This window comes from Trachurus trachurus (genome assembly GCF_905171665.1).
Source record: "Trachurus trachurus genome assembly, chromosome: 18".
NCBI classification, from domain to species: Eukaryota; Metazoa; Chordata; class Actinopteri; order Carangiformes; family Carangidae; genus Trachurus; species Trachurus trachurus.
In genome coordinates this window covers 27,429,158-27,451,592 of record NC_139909.1, presented here as the reverse complement: position 1 = coordinate 27,451,592, position 22,435 = coordinate 27,429,158, and positions in this window count along the sequence as shown.

Genomic DNA, 22,435 nt, shown 5'->3' with positions numbered 1-22,435 from the left:
ATCAGCAAACTTTGGTCCTTTTTTCTTTCTCCTTATGGCATTCTTTGCCACCAATGTTGTCTCTGATATCTTTTTTTTTTTTTTTCTTTGGAATGAGTGAGCTCTGAGGGCTGTGTGGGGTGGTGGGGGCGGAGGGGTAAGTCATCTTCATCTATTTGCCCACAATGGGACGGCATTTCCCCTCTCCGGTGGAGACGAGATCATGTATTTCTTCCTCTCAGCAGGGGGGGACGGCTCTTGCAGTGTTGAAACATGTTGAAATCAGGACTTGCAAAACACGAGTATAAAACTGCCCCGATTATGAAAAGTGAGGAGTGAACACATAAAAGACACAACGTCATGAAATCACGCTTTCTAAAGCAGTACCGGCTATTGCATCTTCCTGCACACAGCTCTGTCGACAAAACTATGACAACCAGTGAACTTGTTATTTAGCATGCAGCCGTGATGAGTACATTTGTAATTGAGCATGACCTGGGCACTTGTTGATCTTGTACAAATGCATTTCTCAAAAAGCCTTCAAAGGGCAGCAGGGCAATGAACACCTTCATCCTCCTTTCTTTGATGTGAGAACATGATATGACTGTGTTGACTTTGATATCCAGAAATTCAGAAAGAGAGAGGGAAAAAAAAAAAAAAAACAGGCCATGGTAAAAGATGTGATCACAGCTGATGTTATTTCTGTGTACAACCATATTAATACGTAAAGGTGTTAAAGGGATAGTTCACCCAAAATTCAAATTTCACTCATTATCTACTCACCCTCATGTTGACTAAGAGCTGTGAGAATTTTCAGAGTCCTCCGTGCCTTCTCTGAGTTACGGGGGGGTCCGCGCAGCAGTGTTTGTCCATATAATGGTTGTCAATGGATACCAACTTTCTTCGTCCAAAAAGACACACCAAAAAACATCCAAATACCTCCATACTGCTCGTCTGTAATGTCCCTCTTGTATTGAAGCCCCGACATGAGAAATTATTCTGAACAAAATTAAATAAGTCTATATTTTAAGATTGTTTGTTGCGGAAGCTCCCAGTGTCTCGGTTCACTGCTCTTCCTGTGTCCGAGCAAATCTCGCATGATTTGCACTGAGCGGCGGAACAATTTCTCATGTCGGGGCTTCAATACCAGAGGGACATTACAGACGAGCAGTATGGAGGTATTTGGATGTATTTGGTGTGTCTTTTTGGACGAAGAAAGTTGGTATCCATTGACAACCATTATATGGACAAATACTGGGACGGAGGACTCTGAAACTTCTCACAGCTCTTAGTCGACATGAGGGTGAGTAGATAATGAGTGGAATTTGAATTTTGGGTGAACTATCCCTTTAATTTGTATGCCAGCAACGTATTCTCTTATATTGAAGCATTCTTGTGTGTGACAGGAGGAGGAGCGCATCAACAGCCATCACGGTGAATAATTTGGGTATTTAAAAATGACCTTATTATCAGACACTGAGCTCTCAATGCTCGTCACCTGAAAGCTCACTATCACAAGCAATTCATTCTCATCTATTGACACATCTGAAGCTCCAGTGGACAAGACTCCACCGCCATAATGGACGTGTCAAAATGACAAATATTAGCTCTCGCTTCCCTCAATCAATTAAGAAAACTAGTCAATGAAGGACTATCGATGACAGGATCCATGATCCAGGGTCCTTTAAAGAAAAGGGAGATTTCACTCCAGTATAAATAACTGCTTCCCTTCTGTTTTGCTCTCCTGGCTTTGTGCTGTCTCTTTCTTTTTGCCAAAATGAGGGTAATGTGCTATGAAAGGTATCCCAGATTTCACACCTTCTGGGGCCCTGAGAGATGGAGCGACCAGCTGTCCATATCACAGCACCCGTGTTCCTGGCTACCCCCGGCCAGAGAGAGCCACAGGCAGCCAGAGAGGGGGATGTGGAGTGAGAGGGAGGGAGAGAGAGAGAGAGAAAGGGGGGAAAGAGGGAAAGAGCCAAGAAGAAAAAAGAACGAAAAGAGTAGAACAAACCTGTCTGAATGTGAGGATATTTGTTTGTGTTACGTACATCTATATTCATGTGTGAATGTGTGAATGTGTGCGTGTGCGTGCGAGTGTGGAGATTTATACCCTTATCAACTCACTGAAGTCAAACTTTTTTTTTCTTGCTCTTTCCCTCACACACACACACACACACACACACATACACACACACTTACACCAGAGAGGCCAAGATGAGCCAGGATTGCAAAATGCCAGAAAAACAGTGACCTAAGCATCCTGGAAATAGCGTTAAATCTGGCAATATCATCGATCACAACAACTTCCAGCTCGCACTCATTCTGTGGCACTGCTCTCACTCAAACTGTCCAAAGTAAGATATCCTTTCACTTCCTCTGTTAAACTGCCCCCCTCCCTCCCTCCAACACCCGAACACCAATCTTAAATGCGGGTGCCATAACACTAGTGTGGTGTACTGCTCTAGGGCGCAATTTTCCATAGACTTGCTCTATATTGCCATCTCAGGGAGCTGGCTCAGAATGGTATGGTTTCAGATGGGAAGCCAGAATATCATTGTAGAAATAATCATAGTGGGGGTTTAGTTTCAGCCAGCTATTGTATTCATGTCACAGAGTTGCTACATTTATGCCCTCAAATCTCACACATCTGCAGAACTCTCTCATGTGTAGGCTACAGTTCCCAATATCTAAAATGCCAGTAAAAAGATAGGAAAGAAAATGAACTGATGAGCATGTTATTTAAAAAAGGAAAGAAAGATCAGTGTTATTTAAAATAAAGAGTAACTGCATTTAGTTGTAGCTTTTTCAAAATGTTTGCAAACTCTTGCAAAATCTTAATGCACTTAAGCCAAAGCAAATATTGTCTTTTTTTTATATATATATTTTTTACATGATCAGAGGATTTGTTTTTGTTTGTTTTTTCATTTTTCAAAAATGAATCTTTAAAAAGAAAAGAAAGAACAACAAAAAAAGATTAGAAATATATTGCTTTGTATTGGAGTCATATCTGTACTGTATGCTACTGCACCAGCACCTGGTGATCTTAGTTTAGCACTTAAAAGGGAAAGTGGCAACTTCAGCTGTTGTGCAGTACAAACCATGCTGTGCCATGCTAAGCCAAGCTAACTGACATGAAAATGGCATCTATCTTCTCAAGTGAATAAGTACTTCCCTGCCCTAAAATGTCAAACTATTCCGTCTTGTTTTGAGGTGTGGCGTTTGCATGCATCAACAAGTATCCTTCATCTCACCCTTTGTCACATTATGATGGTACACAAACCAATCTGCATTCATCAAGCTGATGCACAACATTCATGTCACATTTTATGGCCATTTTGATCACTGTGGGCGACTGCAAACTACAGAATGGACACATGTTTGCTGCTGTTACAGTGCACATACAACTTTTGTTAATGGGTCACTTGATGGGATATTTGTGGATTTTAGTTCTTGTTCTTTCAAAATAAGAGCTCAGGAGTGGGTGTATGTGTGATGGCTGTGCTGAACACTTCAACCTTCTTTTGAGCATAAATAAGCACACATTACTTTTCAAAGTGCTGGTCTCAGAGAGGGTTAGCCTTTTAAATGGGTGGCGGGGTCACTGGAGATAGTAGCCCTAAAAGTTTTCACCTGCAGAGAGCAGGGCCATTTATTGATTGAGAAGTGCTCATTGGACTATATCAGTGAATGATTGACTGCATGCTAATCCCGCCCATGAGTGTGGTTCAGTAGCTTCATTTTACCCCTCACTGCTTTCTGGTGGTGATCATTTATGCTTCATTTCTGACAACACATTTTCTATGTGAGAAAATGAGAAAAAGAGGGAGAAAAACCTATTTGCTGCACTTTAAATCATGAGGATTAAATGTGTAAGTGAGGGAGAGAGTAAGAGAGAGAGAGAGGGGTGGAAAGAGAGTACAATACTATTCCAATCACAAGTGCCAGAAATACTGAGCAAATAAGCCACAGCAATTTATTCCAAAACAACACAAATCTTGTTCTTTTTGTTCAAATGAACGTTGTGGTTTTCAGGCTCGTGAAAAAGAAGACTATAGAACAAACACAGTTAGAAGACAAGGACGCAATGCCAACATCCCTAATTATATGCTATTCATGTTCTCTCTCATCACTTTGAAAGAAAACGAGAGCTGATGTAGCCGTTTTGCGGATGGCTAATTGTGTGAGCAACAGCGTGCACTGCCAATGCATGAGTAACTCTCAGAGGCTACTGCTGCGTGTTGAAAAATAAAATAAAACTCAGCACAAGGACTGAAAGGCTTGAGCAACATTTAGCATTAGTGCTACTGTGGCTCTTTAGCAGTTGCTCTGTAGCCACTTCAGTTGCTATATGCATATGCTGGCTGCTTTCTTTTTCTTTTTTTCTTCAGTCACCTGCAGTGCTTCCTTTTAAAGGCCAGCAGTGGCAGCGGCCTGCCTTTCATATTTGCAGTGATTGTGGTGGCTATTTTGATTCCCCGGTTGCTTAGGCCAGACAACCTGCTGTTCATTCCAGTCACACACTCACCGACAGCCTGATAGAGGAGGAAGCCATTTTGAAGGAGTGGTCAGCCTCGGTGGAATCAAAGTGTCTGGTGACTTGGTAAAAAAGTTAAAATAACAGTAAAAAAAAAAGCCAATTGCTGGAATATTTCTTTTCTTTTTGTGCCCTTGTCCTTTCCTGTCTGTCCTTGTTGTTGTCTGAGTGCATGTCCCATCAAAGTTCTTTGCCTGGGGTGAAGTTGGTCGTGCACACACAGTGTGAAGTGCATCTCTGAAGTCAATGTGATCCTAAGGCTGTCTCACTACCCCTGCAGTGTGACGGGGCACCAGGTCCTGGATCCCAACCCAAGACTGTCAGAGTCTTTAAGTGGCTTTGAGATGGGAGAAGTGATAGAGGCTAAGCCCTTAATAGCCATTTCTCTGTAATCTTTCCTATGAAAGGCTAAACTATGGGGGTATTGATTTGTTTGAAGAAGGGGGAAAAAATGGAGGAGCGGGTGAGAAAAGTACTCCATCAGGACGGGGCATCTTGAAATGTGACAAAGCTGTTCAGCGGCCGAGGAGATAAGCTCAGATTGAGCCCATTTTATCCGATAAACGCTGCACAGTTTGCTCCGAGAGAGCAAAACAAAGACAAACTCATCAAATCCAAGTTGACAAGACTCACAAACAGTGGTGCTCTTTCTGTCTTCTCTCTCTTTCTGTCTCTACCCAGTCTGCACTCTAACATGGTGGTGGTCACATCAAAGGCTTTTTTTTTTTTTTTTTTTTTTTCCGACGGCATTGGCTTCAACCTCTAGTCAGGCGCTCTGGTTAACAGCGAATCCATTGTCACAAAAACCGCACACAAACCCTGTGAGGAGGCTGGGAAGGGAATGTGCCACTGGTGTGTGTGGTGGGACTGCTTAAGTATCATAGGTCTGTTTGTGGTGGCGTTATTTACATGACTGCTTTTCAAATGACGATAACCAATGCTTCATGTTATATCTGACTGCACACGCCAGCACACATCTCCTGGTAGATACAGCCCTGAAGGATATGGTAATTGAGCTATTATTAGATATGGCAGCGATAGAATTGTTCTCTTTGTAGTCCCAAAGAATACATATTCGTCTGTTTGATGTATTAAAGGAGTGTACCGTATAACCTCCTGCTTAGGCGTGGAGAATGATTTAAGAACCTACACGGCGTAATCCTTTTATATATGGTTTATACGCGCAAACTTTTAAGGGCAGAATTCCACCATCACCATCACACTGATGACTCTACGACGCCAAGGAGGAGTGAGAGGCTGCCGCCAGAATCTGGGACTGTTTTCTGAGCACAGAAGAGACATTTCCTCGCAATGTTGGTTCATCTGTCGCCCGAGGGAGGGCAGGTGGTCTCGGCCTTATTTCTGGGTTTTGTGTTTATGTTCACTTCACCTGGTCCTCCCCTTTCTCTCTCTCTCTCTCTCTCTCTCTCTCTCTCTCTCTCTCTCTCTCTCTCTCTCTCTCTCTCTCTCTCTCTCTCTCTCTCTCTCTCTCTCTCTCTCTCTATCCTTCCCAGCTTCCTGAGAACACACTGCCGCTCTGATAGGTTCTGGCCAAAACACACACCTCATAATCAGGACAGCCACACCAGCGCTGCTGTATTCCAGGGACGTGACAGGGTCTGCTCATGTACCTCACAAAAAAAAGACTTTCTATACTTTCACTTGCAGAAAATCATGATAAAACTAAAGGTACATTGTGTAGGAATTACTCCCATCTAGCTAGTTGTATATCACAAGCAACTCAATCATATTTTTCATGCTGCATTCACGTGAAATTGGGCAGACAGCCGCTGCACATAACGGCATAAACAAGCCTCTATGTAAACAAGTGGTCCGTCAGCACAAGGCAAAACAATACACGTGACAATATGTTGTCATGGCGATGTGGTATTGTTTACCTGACCCACGTTTTACCGGCTTTCTCTGGACTTCTGTGACTAAAATGACATCTGGTTTGTTAGCGACGGCCGTCTGCCCGACTGCAGGTGAATGCAGCATCAGTGTAACGCTCCATTCCTCCTCACTGCGTTACCGCGGTGACTTTTCACAGACGCCACCTCCACCTGAGCCGACAGCTCCGGTGTCTCCGCTGAGTTTCCGTGGTTTCCTACCGTCACGCTGCCACTGAACGTAAAAACATGGAGACACCACATGGAAGCCAGCACACTCTAAAAGGTAACAACTGTGCTTACTTAAATCATAAAAGTGTACTTTACTTATCTGTGCCTATCCTGTTGACTTAACTCATGGAATGTAAGTATGTAGTCATTTTTCCTTAAAGAGGTTTGAAACTAAGTTCATCTGAGTAAACTGGACTCGTAACATTCTGTTGCTGGAGTTAACGCAGAGGTTCGGCAGTGCACATGCGCAGTAGAGCAGCACAAGGGAAGTTTCCAGAAGCTGTGGACAAAAGCCTTGGAGGAACACCACATTTTCTGGGTCTCTTGGTAAGTTATTCAAAGTCTTTTGTCAGCTATAATTTCATTACTTAGCGTACAACTAAAATTTTGGCAGGACATTTTTTTATGAACATGGGAAATATCTCTGGAGATAGGCTAATGCTATTGTTAGCTAACATTAGCCAAGCCAGCTAACTAAAACCCACATGTCGACTTGTGTTGGAGCAGCTACAACAGGGAGAGAGAATGTAAAGGAGTGAGAAGACAGAGAAGTGAATGTGTGATGTGCCATGGTTTGTGCTAAAATATAAATTAATTGTAATGTACCATCAAATTATAATGCAACTTAAACATGTGCTAGGAGGGGTAATCATAATTGATTGTGTTTGTGATTGGGTTGGGTTGGGTTGGGTTGGGTTTGTCTTTCAAGGTCTTTGCAGAATTCACAAGAGTGGCAAGTAGAGATCTTGTGCGGGACTTCTTTTAATAATTGGAAGGACACTTCAGGAGATCCTTTCCCAGGTTGAAACAAAGGTAAGCACTCCTCATTTTATATTTAAGTGCAGGGAATCGTGCAAGTTGTTCCTTTCTGACAGTGTTCTAGTTTACACACACACACACACACACACACCCTGCTAGTTTACACACACACACACCCTGCTAACAGACATGAAAGTGATATTGACCTCATAATGTAGCTCAGCAAGCAAATACATTTCCTAACATGTCAAACTATTCCTTTAAATAACTTAAGTTGGAAAAATGTGATGCAGTTTCTTCAGAAAATGCTTTTCCATATTTATTTGCTTTTTCTTTTCCTGTTTTCCTCAATTGTAGACCGATGATGTCGAAGCCTTGAGGACTGCTGTCCTGCAATGTCTCCATTCAATGTCCCATTTCCTCGGGGATGATGGAAGTGACTTTTCCAAAGTAAGTATTTCATGTTACACACTGAAATGAGATGCTGTCGTTTCAGGTGTTATGGGACGTTTATGTATTTATTTTTTTAAGTATATTTTGGGGGCTTTTTATTGCCTTTAATCGACAGTACAGTGGAGAGAGGGACAGGAAACGGGGAGGCGGAGAGGGGGAATGACATGCAGGAAAGGGCTGCCAGATGCGGGATTCGAACCGAGACTGTCTGCAGTGAAGACTGTAGCCTCAACATGGAGCGGCAGCTCTACCAAAGTAAGCTAAACGCTTTTAACCTTCCTTTGTATCTGCAGGACACCGACACCATTGCAGACGTCACTCAAGTCCCTGTTGGAGTCTTAACTGTCATACCAGAAGACAGGCAGCAGCCAGGTCCACATGCTCTGCACCTTGAACCCTCCAGCATTGCTATCATACTGGAAGGTAATATCGTCGTGGATGACGTTGGAAGCCATGCACAAGCTTTTTGTGTTACATTTGGACTAATTTACAATCTTCATTTGGATGATCCAAAAAGACCAAAGAACACCTTTGACTTCATTGTTGACTTCATAGGTTGTTAGGAGATATCCTTGGTGTATTTTATTGTGTCATTTGATGACAGAGTGGCCTTGGCATTTTGTTTCAATAAAAGAATTCTGCAAACTTATCATTCTTTGTTCTGCTTGCTTGATTTTTTTAGTGCAATCGGTTTCCTAGATTCTACTAAGTAAACACAACTGTTCAGTTAAGTCTGACTTACTTGACTTACTTAAGTTGGTATCACTTAGAAAGATCAAGTTTATTATACTTAGTTTTTTAAAGTGTGAATAACGTCACTAAATTAAGTGAATACAACTAGATTTAAAGTAAACTTAACAAGTAGATATGAAGTAAACTTAACTTAAGACTATTAGTTAGAGTTACTTACCTTTTTTAGTGCAATCGGTTTCCTAGATTTTTTTAAGTAAGCTGAACTTGTCATATTTTAGAGTGCACCGAGCTTACCCGCTTTTGAACGAAATAATCGATTTTGCGTGAATAGATAACAGGAGAAGTTACACAATGTCCCTTTAATTTATCATGTTTGATTAATTTATCAAGAATGGGGAATCAAGGATGTTCAAAAGCAAAAGTGATCTCCATCTGATGAATGCTTTAGTTCCATATTAGACATGATCTCCATCCATTATAATATGATTCTAACATGGACAAGGCCTGATCACCACTGACGTGTTTACTACTGCAAACAGGAAGCAAATGGATGACTCTGCTGTTTGCTTAGTTCTACAGAGTGTGATGAACGACATGGTTGATAAGAACCAATCAGGAAGTGAGCATCGGCATCTGCATTATTGTTTCTGCGAGTCTCATTCTCTGCCTGTCCTGTCACATGCATCCCTCAGACAGTGGCAGACGTACGTCACTCTTGCCTTTCCTCTCTTGTCTCTCTAACAGTCATTAACCCTTGTGTGTTAGTTTATCTTCCACACACACAAGGTTCTTGACCTCTTGGCCACCAGAGGTTACTCATTACCACACGTGTGTGTGTGTGTGTGTGTGTGTGTGTGTGTGTGTGTGTGTGTGTGTGTGTGGGAGTGTGTCAGGAAATGATTGTCTTTCCAGCAGCCTGCAGACTAGTCAAGTCAATAGGCTCCATTGAAAGTCACTGAGTGGACTGAGAGGTGAATTAGCAATTAGACATTTAACATTTACAGTGCATTGGCCCATAGTGTGCAACCATGCAATGGTAAAATTTTATTAAAAAGGGAATTAACAAAAGATTTGAAAATAAAATACAGATAAGTGAGGCTTATTTGGAGGAGTTTGTAGCAGTTGAAGCACCACAGGACATAAAAGACTTTAAATATTCATAAAGCCAGAATAGGTGTTCCTATTTATTTTTAATAATCCCAAGACATTTCACCATAGTCCAATCAAATTCAAAAGCAGACAGACAAATGGTGAAAAATGGCCCTCAGCACCACACAGACTGGAGGTTTGGGAGTTGTTACCCTCATTTATGCATAGTCATGTGTGTGAGCCAGTGGCTGGTCAGGGGTTGAGCGTCCCTGTTGGAAGTCCACGGTGGCCTCGGTCTGTCTGAGTTATTGGCTAACCGGCTGTTTGGCTGCGAGAACTAACCCTCCCACAGACGTCACTGGTACCACGGCTTACGCAAACATTATAGTGGAGCGATGAACACAAAACGTACAGTGCACTCATACATGGAGGTGGAGTAATACCAGCCAATTACACAATCACACACCACTAGACGTGAGAGGGAAGAAAATCATTCATACTCGCTCCTCCCTGCCTGCTCTCTCACTTATCTGTCTCCCTCTCTCTCACTACACACACACACGCACACACACACACACTGAACAGTCAGAAATTTCATCTTGTACAAACCTTGACACACATACACAACCACACACACACACACACACTTTGAGGAGGACAGAAAAATCAATACTGATCATAGGGCCAGCTGTTTTGGGCCTATCACTCCATTGTGATACCGAATGTGAGGTGATTCATGACAGGCCACGCTTTCCCACTCCCACGCATCACAGAACCACTGATGGATTCTTCTCTTTCTTCTTCCCCTCCATCCATCCCTCCCTCCCTCCCTCCCTCTCTCTCTCCCTCCCTCCCTCTCTCTCTCTCTCTCTCTTCCTGTCTTCCTGCCTCTCTCTGGCTCGCGCGCTCTCAGGTCCGAGGTGATGAGAGTGACACCGTGCAGAAGGGGTCTTTATGCAAATGAGATCAGTGATCCCGCCCCCCCCCCCCGGACCCCACCACCCCCCACCGCTCATTTGCAAATCCATGCGTTGGAGCTGGTGGGCTGGAAAGAGGTGCTTAATGCAGACTAAGTGATGATGCGGCAAGAGAGAATGGATGACCCCCCCACCACCCCCCACCCCGCACCCACACCACACTTTTTTTCCTCCCAGCCTGGTAAAGAGTTTACATCAAAATCAAGCTATGAGCTGTGAGAGGCAGCTCTGAAATAAATTTCATGCGTGGCCTCTTGTGGCTTACAGCCCCTATAAAATAAAAGTAACAGAGGTAATGTGATGTCATATAAAAAAACATAATCTTTTTATTCTTTATCTGTAATATTTGTATGAAAATGAACTGTTATTGTCCCACAGAGCAGGATAGTTACAATGCTGGCGTGAGAGATGATTTCTGGTCAGTGCATTAATATTTAAATCAACTGTTATGTGGTCAAAGGTGAGTATTTATTGGACGGTTTTTACAACAGCTTCAAACGTGACCAGCCAATCAGATTAGACTGATAAGCAACGGCACATTTTTCTTCCTTTCTTCAGAATGAAACCCGAGCTCTTCACCCCGCTGTGTGTTGTTATTCCGTATTAGAATGTCACTGGGCCTATGTCTTGTTACCCATACGAAACAGCGGCTCTGTAACATAAATACAGGCCCTTGAGGTACGCTCATGAAAATGTCATGATATGGTGAAAATATCAGATGTGGAAGAAAAGAAGAAAGCAATGGTTCTGTCTGTCATAACACCAGGATGGTTGATACACACATACAAACACACACAAACACACACAAACTAAATCACCTGGAAATGGCTCGCAGTTTTCTTAGCGCTGCAGCATGACACACAAACACATAACACACACACACAAAGGAATGGAGGCTGTTTGTTCATATGTGGCACACACACACACACACACATACACATACACACACTACTTTTGACATTTGGGGATTGTTTGTTTTGGTCGACTTCAGGCGGCAACCCCACCTGTGGCGATGATTCTGTTTTGGGTCCTGACTTGTCACACTGCGTGAGAGGCGTCAGGAGAAATGCCCCGGGCAAAAACTGGCCCTGTTTAGCCCCGCAGTATGCCCGTTTGTAATTGGCCAAAACGCCAGGCGGCCTGTGGCCATTTGTCAGTTTGAATAATTGATACAGGGACTGGTCACACCAGCAAACACGCTGGCACTTTCGCTCATATTCATACACAGGCATCCCTCTGTCTTTTTTAAAGGCTCTATAGGCAAGCCAATTCCATGTGTGAGTCCATGTGATGTTATGAATTATGTATTCGGTTTCATTCAGATTAACATCTAAAAACACAGGCCCATGTACCATTAGTCCAACTAATCATTTATGAGACGTATAGAAATGAGTGAAGATACAAGCAAATGGAGATTAAATTGGAGAGATAGCCAGTCAAATTAACTGCTGCTTGTTAGGGAGGAGAAGATGAGATTCTTGTCGGCTGCTTTCTTGTTAATACAGGCTTCATTAATGACACGCTCACTTTTCATATTGTCATTCTTTGAAAATCATGAGCCATTAAAAAAAAAACAACCTCCCTCTTTAGTAAAGGCTGATCAGCCAGTCAAAACTGTCAAAATCTTGAAATCAGTCAAATCTCCTATTTTCTCACCCCACAGCCCTTCATTGGTTGACATGCCCTTTTCATGCTGCACAGTCAAGAGAAAGGATAGTTTTGATGAGTGTCTTTTGTTTCATTCACTTTTTCTCCACTTTTTCTTTCTCATGTCCTAATTAACTCCCTTTTGTCTCACCATGTTTTCCAAATGAGTGCTGTGATTCTCTATCTTGGTGTTATTTTTGTCGCTAATAAATGAAGGTTGAGCATGCATTGCCTTGTAATTAGTTGGAGGAACAATGCAAGACTGCAGCATTTTTGGCCTTGGTTTGTTTTGGTGTGATTCAGAGAGTGGGAGAGACAGAAAGACAGAGAGAGAGAGAGAAGGATACAGAGAAAACAGAGAGGAAGCACAGCCAGAACCCTCCGACTCCCTGTTGAGAGAACATAAGCTGCGTTGCAGGACTGCAGAATATGCTGCCTGGCTTCTAAAACCAGATTAGCACTGGCAAACCATTGTATTGTGTGCCATGGCATCAGCATGAGATCAGTGTGCATGTATACAGCCTAATGAATCTGTCACTAAGTTTGAGGTGATGGGAATGTCCTGGAAATGCAATCACGAGAGAGTCTGTAGCCCCCTTTACACAGATAGACTGCGGTTAGGTTAGGAAGACCCCTTATTATGCTGACTTTGCCTCAGTGTGAAACAAACTCGACTTAATGCTGCTCTATTATTTGTCTGTCTGGTCATGTCGGCTCTCTATTTTACACATTTCACACTTCATTTTAATGCCGGACAAACAGTGACCCCCCCTCGACCCCTATCCCATGCGCGTACCTTCCATACAGGAGGGCGAAGGGAATAAAAGTGCAGTGTTGCCTGCCTTCAACAAGCTCCAAAAAGTGTTGTGTGAAAGGTCATGTGTCTCTTTGCATCATTTTTTCAATCTACAATGCAATATGGTACAGCTATATGGTACAGGTCCATTGGCTTGACACAGTATAAGCTTGTATGCCATCTGTACTGTATAGGTGTCTCTGTTAAACACTTCTGTAATGGTTGGTTAAGAAAGGGCATTGATTTGACTTCACTGCTTTCCTGAGGGCCTGTTTCTGTCCCAGCCTCACTCGATTAAAGCATTTGGCCCTAACTGCTGGTTTTCCCTCTCATCATCGTTTGTCATCCAACAGGGGGAAAAAAAGGGCACCAGATTCCTCCACAGGTTGAACTAAACTATAGTTTTTTAACTCATTCCTCAGTCAGTCAGTCTGTTAACTCAGATAATGGGTTCTAAAGAAGCAAAACAGAAGTGGGATGTGTGTTCAACATAAATGTCAGAGGAATCTTTGATCGATCAATCTAATTCAGTCCAATTATGGCCGGAAATTTTCAGTATCAACTCATGTTTCAGTTCTTTATCTAGAAGAGAAATAACAGACAATAAAAGACATATTGTTTTTTTGTCTGACAAAAACTTCAGTCGCTTTACAAAGATTCCTCGAGTTTGAAAAGGAGGAAACAGAACATATAAATGACTTATGTGTATTGATGTTTTTTTAAGCAATACACACATTTTCTCTCTTGTTGAGCAGTGAAGATCAATACTACTGTAATATTTGCTGTATCTGCTAAAGCTGCGGCCGGCACCTGACTATCTTAGCATAAAGACTGAATACAGATAAAGAAAAAGATACCAACTTTCTCTTTTAACACTTTGGCTTTTCTACGGATCGTGTATAAAGTGTTAAATAGTGAACTTTACAGGGACTGGTGTTTGGCTTTCAAACAAAGTGAAGCTAAGTGGACTGACTGCTGGTTATAGCTTATATTTGCATGAGTTTATTCACCTTACTCTTGGCAAGGAAGAAATAGCATTTTTTCAAAATGTCAGACTATCCCTAAATGACTTTTTGATTATCATAATTGTTGTTTAAACTGTGAACTTTTCTCAGCATTAAATATGCATTTATATGTCAGGATGTGCAGAATAAGGGTGTGTGATCAGTGTGGGTGTGTTTTAGTTCAGGTGTACGGTAACAAGGAGCATCACAACAAGTACCTGCTCAATGATACGTAGCTTCGCTTCAGCATGTGCAGCTCCTGCTTATCATTATTGCAATTATGTATGCACGCGTGTGTGTGTGTGTGTTTGTGCGATGCATGTGCATATCAGCATCTGAGGCACATTTGCAATTCACAGCAGCCTCCCTCGCACATTGTCCCAATCTCTGCCTACTACACTGCTTTTTTTTCTTTTTTTTGTTTTCCTCTGTGCATTGTTTTGGCCTGCAGCTATTGTATCTGTTTAGATTGACTGGTGGTTTGGCTTTACCTCTTGGCTTCAGGATGGGGAATGGGCTTGCAGAGAAGAGGGTAGATAACAGAGACAGACAGGGTCCTGATCACCCATGCTACCCCCCGCCCCCTACCCAAATATTACTCCACAGTGTACACCACCCACCAAAACAAATAGGACATGTTAATTTCCTTTCCTCTTTATCTCCTCTGTCTCACGCAATCTCCTGTCTCTCCTTTGCAAGTATTCCCTGCCACTCAGCCCTCTCCTTTTTTCCTCCTTTTTTTAAAATCTCATTCCATACTCCTTGATTCTCCCCCCCTGTCTCTCCTCATTTCTCCCCTCTCAGGTTTAGCAGAGAGGAGGAGTGCCAGTGATTAGGAGGCGTTAGAAAGAATGGACGTGCTGTTCCCATAAACTGCTCTGTGCTGTCAACACCAGCTTTGGTGGAATGGAATCAGATAAAAAAAAAAGGGAAAAAAGAATCAGTGAGTGTGTGTGTAGTGTGTGCAAGAAGGAGGGGGGGTCAATTAGGAGTGTAGACCGCCTGCACCAGTGAGACACATGACTCTCTTGCCTACTACTGTAAAGTCAGTTTGCCCTTCAGCTGAACTTTGGCTCACTTTAGCTGGGCAGAGCCGGGCCAGACGGAGACGAGAGGTGGGGAAAGAGGGGAAAAAGAAAAAGGCAGCGAGAGGACTGACTCACAGTGGTGGAATTAATACCCCCCGCCCCTCTCCTCAAAGGCACACACACGCGCACACAAATATTTGGCAACATGCGGAGCAAGTGATGTGACACTTTGGCAAGGGACGGGGATACGGGGGGTGCAGAGAGCAGTCTGCCAGAGTCTACCAGGGCAAAGGGAAAGCACAAGTTCCAATGGCATTATCAGCTGCCTGCGGTGGTTCTTCTCTTTCTCAGTCAGAACATAAACTCATATTCTACCAAGAGATTAACAGTCATGTTGTGGTAACACCAGAGAACATGCACATTGGGATTTACACTCACAATATTATTAACTAACTTGAGTCGAACCTGATTCTTAATTTGGAGACATTTTTAAGTGATTATTCAGAGCAAAAGTGAAACATGGGGGGTTATTGGGATAAGAGGATTCCTTGGGGATTACATGCTGTCACAATCATTCATAATTTCTTTTCTGGCAGCGGACGTGGACACAACTCAACCTCTGAACCTATGGCTCTACAAAATCAGGTTAAAAACCATCCACCCAAGTACAACAAGAAACTGAGAGTTTAATGTATCACCGTCCTAAACTGAAAGTTTGTTAACTGTGAGAAAATGTCATCACATCCATGGTTATAGAAGACAAAAGGGTGAACTGATATAATGTCTAAAGCAAAATCCTTTTAAATGGAGGAACACAGAATTATGACAAAATAAATCATTAATGAGTGCACTGAATTAGAAATTATGCAATATCACAATTTAAAAGTGTGACGGTCATGTCATATCACTTTTTGAATTATTCAGTTGCACAATGAATATCAATATGCTTGTAGGTAAAACAGTTATGAAGAATGACACAGGCCTCACAGTGCAACTTTCAACAGTGGTCAATGTGCAGGTTAGAGCCGTGCAGCATGAGTGATTTTAGTTCAAATATTAAGGTCATTTCTCAGACATTATTATAATGACAGTAAACATTAGCAGAGACATTAGTACCCACTTCATATACACACCTGCCAACTGCACTCTGGTTTTGTAATAAAAAGGTTGAGATCCAAACTGTATTCTTAACCTTGAGAGCAGCAGCTGTTAATGTCCATTTAGGAGCTTTTGTTCAGACCACATGATCAAGTTTGTACTTAAATTTCAATTGAAGGACTTCTCATCCATGTTGATTGAAATTCACTAAAGATGGATAATACATCTTCAGCTCAATGTAACTGTTGATGTAGGTTTCATTTTTGTTGACATGTTATTCAGCTGCTCTGGGTTCTCTGTGTCAAACCGACAACAAAAGTCACAGTCGGGGGGTGTTGTGAAGTATCAGGATAGTGAGAGTTCCTATCCCTCCCTCCCTCCCTCCCTCCCTCCCTCCCTCCCTTCAGTGTCTGTCATTCAGATTTGTACAGGGAGCTAAATTATCCACAGAGTTCTCCTCCTCTCAACCGCCAGCGCCAGGTGGTTAAATCCAGCAAAAGCAGTAGATAAAGCAGTTTCAAGTTAAAGATCATCACTGAGTGGCTGCAAGGCAAGGGGCTGCTAATGTCTGTACACCACCACAGAGTAAAAAACTACAAAGCTTGAAAAGTTTCTCCTAAAAATCTGCCTTAAAGCTGAATAAAAAGACAATTTTGAACTTTTGGCACATGACTGCTACAATACCGACGCACAAAGGGGATAAGATGCCATTGACGGGACAATTTAATGCATTTAAATGTTACATACAATAGCTTTATTCAGACAATGCATATCCCCGTAGGTCAACACCAGTCTCAGCCACAGTTTGCTTTACAGTTTAACTAAGATCTCATTATTAATTTGCAGAAGAAAGAAATTATTACGTGTCTGAAATGTAATCTAAATGTTTTAGCTCTGTGTGCTTGTTCATGATTTCACAGTTGTGTGACTGGTGATTAGTGTTACTGTGATTGCGTCCTTTTTAAACTTCCTGCAGGTCTCACGTGTCTGCCTGCTAAGTGGCCCACCTGGCTCTGTGTTTCCTCAAAGCCAAATTACAGTAACAGACAAAAGACACCAAACTCTACCTGTTCGCCACATATTCTCATCTGCAGTGGCTACGCATCATCTGCTTAGAGAAATCAGGGTGAACCATCAGAATATCAAAGAGGCTGACATTTACTTGGAATGTAATTGTGTGTGTGTGTCTGTGTCTTTAGTGTCTCATCATGGTGTCCTCTGGTTTTTCACTCTTGGGTCTCTCCTCTCTGCCTCTTTTTTTTCCTGCAACATGACAACAAATACAGTACCGGCGCGTTTATTTGTGGTGCATTTTTGAGCTGCCTGTGTTTGCAGGCGCTAGATTCGCAGTGACAGGAAGAGATGGAGGGAACAGAACGAGAGGAGGCAAGGAAGCAAGAAAAGAGGGAACACAGACAGAATGACAGAGCAAGAGTGAGTGGCTATTCTCTCATGCTGAGTGAGTGGAGTGTCAAAACAGGACTGAAGTGTAGCAGTGCCATGAAAGATTGAATGCTCAGCGAGACTCCATGTTCCACATAGCATGTACAGACAGACGGGAACAGACAGAAAGAGGAGACACAGAGAAAGTGTAAGTTCAAGGAAAACATCAGTGGGAAACCGTCATGCTGCAATGGATAATAAGGCTAATAAAGTATAGTTATGAGTCTGAGTTTGGCATCTTAAGTTTAAACCTATAGCTCTCAATCTCTGCAGTAAGCCATTCCCAGACTCTCCTATTTGCTATTGCTTTACACTACTGCCCAATAAAGCAATAATGCCAGGAAAATAATCTCTAAAAAGGATCATCAAATAGTTATGGATTCTCATAAGCTCAGAATTTGCTGAAAAGCTGGAGATGTAAATCACAGCTCTAAAACTGGCATTCCCAGAAACACCTGTTCTCCTGTGACTGATGTTTATACCTCTGGCCACTAATTGGTACTTATGGGGAAACCCTCCCACATCCACTCCTCCCTCCATCACTCATCACATACACACATATACACACCTAGGAAATGGATTGACCTCATTCACAGGGCTTGGGGGGCTACATTAAAGGTTCTCTCACTCTCTCCCTGGTAGACTGTCAAAAAGCGGGTGGTCACTCTAAGTGAGAATCATGCCCTAGTTTGGCTAGCTCTGTTGGGAACCATATAGTCTTTTGACAAGGCTTTTAATGGATAGGAGTGTTCTATGTGGATCAGGACCTTTGTGGTATATTGAAGCAACCCTCGGACTCTTCAGCTTGGTTGACACTGCCTGTCAAGGAAACTCTTATTACTATTCTGAGACAGGATTGGGCCTACAATTGAGCCTTGGGGAACTCCATATATTTCTCATCTCTGTCTCAAGCCTTCAACCAGAACTGTGGACCTTTGGCTGTTGTAGCAATAAAGTTCAAATCCTGACCAGTCCTTGCTGTGTCCACTTCATTTGCATTTTTTTTCCATGAGCAATCTTCGGCCCTGAAGCTAGCTGTGTTCATGTTGGTCTGCCTTGCATATTTCAAATGTTTCATGATACACAATTGCTCAACACGCATGCAGCCCATGCCAAGACAGAAAAATGCACACAGAGATACCCACACTCAAAAAGCACGCAGCCATAAATCATTTAAAGCACAAGTCTTCTCTGAGAAAAGCTTCGGATAAAAACAGCCCACCTGAGTCCGGCAGCACATAGATCAATCATGTATCACAAGAAAGTCAAGGGAAGAGTGGGATAACAGAAAGAGGAGTAGGGGGGGAAGAGAGGCCTTCTCAGCTTTGAGCACCCTCAGGCATGGATCCCTCAACTGGAGCTGGTTGTTGCATGTGGGAGAGATGCTACATGCGATGGTCATGATTCACTTGCGTTTGTATTTAAAGTTCCTACATTTAAAGGCCGCAGCTATCTATGCACACAATGCATAATGCATCGGACGTTCAAGCCAGTGTGCAATTAGCAGAGCTTACACGCAACCTGTGCACGCATCCAGCCTCAGCTACTATAGGACAGTGTTAAGGCATCAGACGCTCCTCCCCCTCCCCCTCCCCCTCCCCTACTACAACCCCCTGTACTTTCTTCATCTTGTCAGAGGGAGAGAGGGAATGAGGATAAGATAAGGCCGGGCTATCTGCCTGGTGTGCCCTCCATTTGAAAGGGGCAATGTGGCACTATGCAGAGAAGGAAGGAAAAAAAGGGGAGGTCTATCATAAAGCAAGCTTGTTTCAGGTTAGCAAAGGGCACTCCGTGACAACAAGCGGTAATCCTTCTTTCCCAGGCCTAAAGGGGACACAGCGATAGTGTTGGGAAAGATTGAAAAAAAGTGGGGAAAAAAGCCTGCAAAAGAAAGATAGGTGCAGATAAATGGGCTGACCAGGTGCAAGGAATATTTTCCTCATGAATATTTCAGTTAAGTGGATGCATTTCAGCACAAACTCCTCATTAATGAGGCAAAAAAGTTCAAATTAATCTCAGGCCTCTTGACAAACACCTCACTGGCAGAAACTCTGTTGTGCCATCAATTATGAACTCCCAATTCATGAGATACTGTAGTAATACAAATCCTTTAAAAATAGTATGCCGTCATTCCTTTTTTTGAATCCCTCACCTAAGCCCTCCAGACTTGCAAATAGTCTGCGCTTTTTTGGAGAGAATCCGTCTCTGTTCTTGGCCTAACTGAGAGGCAGGGGTAGCATTCCTTCAAAAAAGCCGGTTCTCCACTGCCTGCAATCTATAAAATTGCTGGGGAGGATCAATCTAGGTCTGAAGACGTAGCTAGAGCCAGTCTTCCCCTGAGTAGCAGGGCTGTGTGTAGCCTTATCCCCTGATGGATGTGGAGAGGGCTAGCTTTAATCCTGGACTAACAGCCAGTTCTCTGGCCCTTGATTGCTGCACAGCACAGAAAAACAGCCCAAGGGGCAAAATACAGTCCTCCTTTGATACCGAGGGACCAAGCTAAGATTTATATTTGTGTGTATGACGACATATGTGCATACATGAAGGCAGGAGAGGAAAGAATAAAGAAGGTGTGAGAGAAAGGCTGATTTTATTATTTGTGGGTATTGGGCTTTTGTTCACTCCTAAATCTTGGCCATCAATAACAATCTCACAGAATAATAAGGCATAAGGACCTTGAGCAGACAGATAGAGAGGGCTTTGATTTTTACATTAAAGCCAGCACACACATGCACACACACACTCCTCAAATATTCTTTTGAAATATTTGTCTAACCTGTATGTAAACCGCATCCTCCTGATATTGAGTTGCTGCACCTTTTATACAACCCACATCTGAAAAGAATAAACATCCTTCTGTAACTTGTCTGTTTCCCCTTTTAATTCTCTTATTTCTAACCAGGATAGATCAGTGACCTATGATACACTAATGGATTTGACATCATCCATACAAAAACAAGAACCTTTGTAGGTTCCAGTCGGGGTATTTCTAGCACACCCTCAACAACTGATACAGGTCGTGTCTCTCATTTTTACCACTCTCTTTGTCCAACACAGGATGTTAGCGGGTTGTTTTCAGCACAAGCTCTTACACCTTCAACGCAAATATTTATGGCACTCTCAGCTGCTTGACCTGTGTCCTTCTTGACAGCCAGAATGCATGCCAGGAGTCTGTCTGTTTATAAAGACATGGGGTACAAAAACTCACATATGGTGATTAGCATGCCGGACGCACAGCGCGATATTACGGTTCTGGATTACCGGCAAGCTTTGGCTCATGTTAACAATTGAATGAGGAAGAGGTGTTTTTTTTAACAAAGACTTCATTTGGGAGGCCTCCTTGCTCCAGGCAATGTTTTCATGTCATTATTCAAACTATGCAATGTAGTCTAATTATTTCAGAGTGTAGAACATAGGAGATAGTTGTGAAGTTGCGTTGCTGAATGCACAGCGCTCTGTATACACAGCCTTGATTGTATGGGTTAATTAAAGTATGGTTAAGGTGAGGTGCATTACCAGCAGAGTGAGGAAATGCTTATGCTTTCAGATTATCAGTTTTCAGTGTAATTGTGTATCCTGATTGTTAATGGGTAAAAATAAGTCACTGTAACACCTAATTACTTAAATATACTAATCCCCTGGGAGCAAGGAAGTTGCAGGGGAAAAAAAGAAGAAGGAAAAAAAAGAAACCAGAGGCCTCCCATGGTGACAGTGATGCCCAAGTCATTGAGGGTGACAGTATCAACTTTGGCTGGCACCGTGCCCAGCCTCTCTGGGGACCACACGTGCCATGCACCGTTGCGCTGTTACACGTCTGTGCCAACAAGCAGCCCCACCCCCTGCCTTTGCCCTAAAATATGCCCCTTTAAATGCACTCACCTGCCAAAAAGACCTCATGCACAACGGCCCGTGCAACCTTTAGAAAACCCTCGCTGTCATCTCTCCCACTCACCCAGGAGGGCAGTAAATGAGGAAAATATACATTTTAATTGAGCTACTTAGAGTGCCTCACGCCCTTGTGCAGGTGAAATGACTGTAACTTCTATACACACACAGTGTACAGTGTTCCGGATCATCCATCTCTGCTGCCAATGAAGCTACCTTGCCCGGGGGCGCAGGCAGCTACGCACTGCAACACCTTCCTATGGGGACAGGGCCACTGACACTTCCAGTCACCTTTTTCCAGTTCTATTTCTACTTCTCTCCCTTCCTCTCTCCTCCTCCACAAACTTCCCTTCCTCCTTCATGCTGCTGCAAATAAATAGCAAAAAGGGCTTAAGGGTGGCCAAGTGGCTGATTTCTTTTTTCTCCACGCTCCTTCCCATTTCCTCTAAAGTTACGGTCCTCAAAAATGGGCTTTAATGGGAAACTGAGGACAAGGTAAATGGGGACTTTATCTGGCCATCAGTTTGGCAGTTAGAACTGCTGCCGAATGGCTTTGAAATCTCCTTAAGGCAACTCTGAGGTGGGGAGAGGAGGAGAGACAGCAAGGTGGGGTCAAAAGTAGAAGAGAGACAGAGAGAGAGAGAGAGATAAGGGCCATAAGGGAGAGAGTTAGGACAGTGAGAAAGAGATTGCGAGCGATGGGAGACAAGGGTGGCTGAAAATGACTGTATGAGCAGAGTGTACAGGGAGAGAGGGAGAGAAGGAGAGGAAGAGGTGGAGATATGATCAGTCAGGAGGACTAGAGGAGGTCAGAGTTGGATTAACCTGCATAAGGATTAGACAGCACTGTGAGGGGAGCCTCAGGCCTACAGCAGCTGTTGCCCGGGGTGCCAGTCACTTTCCACTGCAAGATGTTTGTGTGTACAT